The following is a 3,845-nucleotide window of genomic DNA, read 5'->3' on the forward strand; positions in this document are numbered from 1 at the left end:
GGTGGTGATGATAATGATGATAGTAATGATGATGATGATGATAATGATGATGGTGATGACAACGATGATGGTGATGATGATGTTGATGATGATGATGGCACACCGTTGTAACAAATGCAGTCATCATATGAGAACACACACACACACACACAAACACACACACACACACACACAAACACCATACGAACGCACACACTCACACACACACACACACACACAAACGCACACGCACACACACACACTCACAAACACACACACACAAACGCACACACACACACACAAACACCATACACACGCGCACACACACACACACACACACACACACACACGCACACGCACCATCACACATGCACTCAAATTTTCAAATAAAATACACCAGAAATCTGTTTAATATGTGTACTGTAAACATTTATTTTCAACAACAAGGAAAATCGCAAAACCTTTACATTCCCACAAACAGTGAAAGAACACACACGTTGTCTTTCATATGAGAATTTTTTTAAAGGCGAAATCAAGGCATGACTTACTAGTGCATTGTTTATTGTATTAGACAATTTAAAAAAAAATCCTCTTTCTGGTTTTTAAGATTTTGCTTTTTAAAATGACTGTACAAAGTGTCTGTACAAAATGTCTGTACAAAGTGTATGTACAAAGTGTATGTACAAAATGTCTGTACAAAGTGTATGTACAAAGTGTATGTACAAAATGTCTGTACAAAGTGTATGTACAAAATGTCTGTACAAAGTGTATGTAAGTCTACCTCGATCCATTCCGAGACTCCCTCCATTTAACATTAAATTTTCGTTGATGGTTGACTGTCTCACAAGGGGGATCGGACTACACACCCAATACCTGGTGGTGTTCACGACCGTCTGAACGCGCAGGAAGGTAACTTTTCAAAGAAATCTGAAATAATTATGCTGACTTCAGATCTTTAAAATCTCATTCTGTCGTCTGCATCGAAGAAGGTCCAGTGTATTTGTGTGAGATGACAGCGACAATTTAATATGGAACAAAAACCTACTGCAGACATAATTAGTCCTGCTAAGATCACGTAAACACATTCACCATGACATACTTCAGACCCTACAAGAATCATGGAGACTTTACCAATGACCCTGACCTTCTCCCTTATCCCCACACTCGACGTCCCACCCCCCGGAACACCTCGTCTTGGTAGAATTAATTAGTTTAAGCAAACATTATTCAAGAGATATAGAGTGTCATACATAATATAATCGAAACACTTGGTTTCTTGATGTTTGTCGTTTGACCACAACTGTTGGGTCTTCCGTGTTCATGAATTGTTGAGGTCTTAAAATGGGGTTCCTCTGTCCAGCTGAATCCAACAACTCGAGTCAAGAACAAAACGCCAGGACAGAATACCTACCAACACATAACAGTCCAATTCACAGGAAGCCAAGGAGTCAATGTTTGGACTCTTTGACTTAATCGCTTGGCACAGCGAGTCTTCCATATGCGTGTCGCCCGACTTTTAGTATGTTCTACCAACCTAAACAAATTCGTAGTCAATGTTTGGGACTCTTTGGCTTAACCGGTCGCTTGGCACTGAAAGGCTTCCATATGCGTGTCGCCCGAGTATTTATGTGTGTGTGAGTGTGTGAATGTGTGTGTGTGTGTGTGTGTGTGTGTGCGTGTGTGTGTGAGTGTGTGTGTGTGTGTATGTGTATGGGTGCGCGTGAGCGAGCGAGAGAGAGGACATAATTTTTTATAACTGTACTAAAGCAAAAGGGAGAGAGACAAGTTCAAGACTTTATCTCCCGAACCTCAAAAACTAACAGCTCATATACCTTCCATGACTGTCCCTGACGTCACAGCTAAGGAACCAATGAAAACGTCGCTCTGGGACCACAGAACAAAATGAGGAGGGAGGGGGAGAATTTCAAGGCTGCTGTCAGCCTCCTTAGAAGCTACAGTTAAAATCCTTCAAAAATACACAAAAACTCCTGCACTAAGAAAACTACATCAAAAACGCTATAAAGAAATACATCAATAAAATGGAAATTCTGCGACGCATCATTTGATACCAAACACTCATAGGTGATCAACACTGCAAACAAAGTGCAAAACCTCTGACTATTACCTCGCAAAATAGTCATGTCACACCAAACAAGTCGCGTAAGGCGAAAATACAACAGTTAGTCAAGCTGTCGAACTCACAGAATGAAACTGAACGCACTGCAATTTTTCAGCAAGACCGTATATTCGTAGCATCGTCAGTCCACCGCTCGTGGCAAAGGCAGTGAAATTGACAAGAAGAGCGGGGTAGTAGTTGCGCTGAGAAGGATAGCACGCTTTTCTGTACCTCTCTTCGTTTTTAATCCAAACATATATCTATATGTTTTTGGAATCAGGAACCGACAAGGAATAAGATGAAGGTGTTTTTAAATTGATTTAAAAAATTTAATTTAATCATAATTTTTATATTTTTAATTTTTAGAGCTTGTTTTTAATCTAAATATAACATATTTATATGTTTTTGGAATCAGGAAATGATGAAGAATAAGATGAACGTAAATTGGGATCGTTTTATAAAAATATATATTTTTTTTACAATTTTCAGATTTTTAATGACCAAAGTCATTAATTAATTTTTAAGCCACCAAGCTGAAATGCAATACCGAAGTCCGGCCTTTGTCGAAGATTGCTTGGCCAAATTTTCAATCAATTTGATTGAAAAATGAGGGTGTGACAGTGCCGCCTCAACTTTTACAAAAAGCCGGATATGACGTCATCAAAGACATTTATCGAAAAAAATCAAAAGCAAATCCGGGGATTTCATTCCCAGGAACTCTCATGTAAAATTTCATAAGGATCGGTCAAGTAGTTTAGTCTGAATCGCTCCACACACACACACGCACAGACAGACAGATACACACACACACACACACACACACACACACACACACACACATACACACACACACACACACACACACACACACACACACACACATACACCACGACCCTCGTCTCGATTCCCTCTCTATGTTAAAACATTTAGTCAAAACTTGACTAAATGTAAAAACGTATGCAGCTACAAGTTAACCACAATCAAACATAGTGTATATTCAACAGACTTTTCGTATGTAGATGATAAACATAAAATCTACATTCTACTAAACAAATAAATACAGAATACATATTTATATCGAATACATTGGTAAAAGAAAGATTAATAGAAAAGCTACAGAGAGAGAAAGAGAGAGAGAGAGAGAGAGAGAGAGAGAGAGAGAGAGAGAGAGAGAGAGAGAATGTGTGTGTGTGTGTGTGTGTGTGTGTGTGTGTGTGTGTGTGTGCGTGCGTGTGTGTTCGTGTGTGTTTGTCTGTGTGTAACAAGTATTATTAACAAAAGCACAGCAACATAGAAGTAAAGAATCAAATCAAAAAGGAGAAAGGGGTTGGGGAGGAGGGAGGCGAGAAATTGATGTAGAAAAGACAATGCCCTCGCTGACTGCCCTCGCACACAAACAAAGGCGTAGGAGGTTAGCGACACGAGAGGAGACCGAGGGGTTAAAAACCAATGCAGAAAGGTTACATGGGGAGAGGGGGGAAGGGGTTTAACAGACTGGCCTCTCCGTCCTCCATGACTTGAATCCAGTCAGTTCGGCGCCATCTTGTCAGAGCCAATTAAATTCTACCGCGGGAGAACAATGAGAAAGGACTGGACCAAAACCTATTTCCAAACCCTTTACTGAGGGAAAGAACAAATCCGATTTTAAAGTGTGAATCTTAACTCCACACAGTTTCAATACTAACTTAGATAATATATTCTGCTCTCCACGCCTTCTCTTCTTCTTCACTCTATAAACTTTAAGAAGAAA

At 39.8% G+C, this 3,845-nt stretch overlaps 1 protein-coding gene across 1 annotated transcript in view; it reads right to left on the reverse strand.

The window, feature by feature from the left end:
* Positions 1–388: 388 nt before the first annotated feature.
* Positions 389–3,845, reverse strand: part of LOC138954182 (uncharacterized) — a 41,076-nt gene continuing 37,619 nt past the window's right edge. The window contains exon 2 of the mRNA XM_070326082.1: positions 389–3,845. This exon is cut by the window's right edge and continues 1,159 nt beyond it. The gene's annotated coding sequence lies outside the window, so the exon portion shown is untranslated.

This window comes from Littorina saxatilis, unplaced genomic scaffold, assembly GCF_037325665.1.
Source record: "Littorina saxatilis isolate snail1 unplaced genomic scaffold, US_GU_Lsax_2.0 SUPER_16_unloc_1, whole genome shotgun sequence".
Taxonomy (NCBI): Eukaryota; Metazoa; Mollusca; class Gastropoda; order Littorinimorpha; family Littorinidae; genus Littorina; species Littorina saxatilis.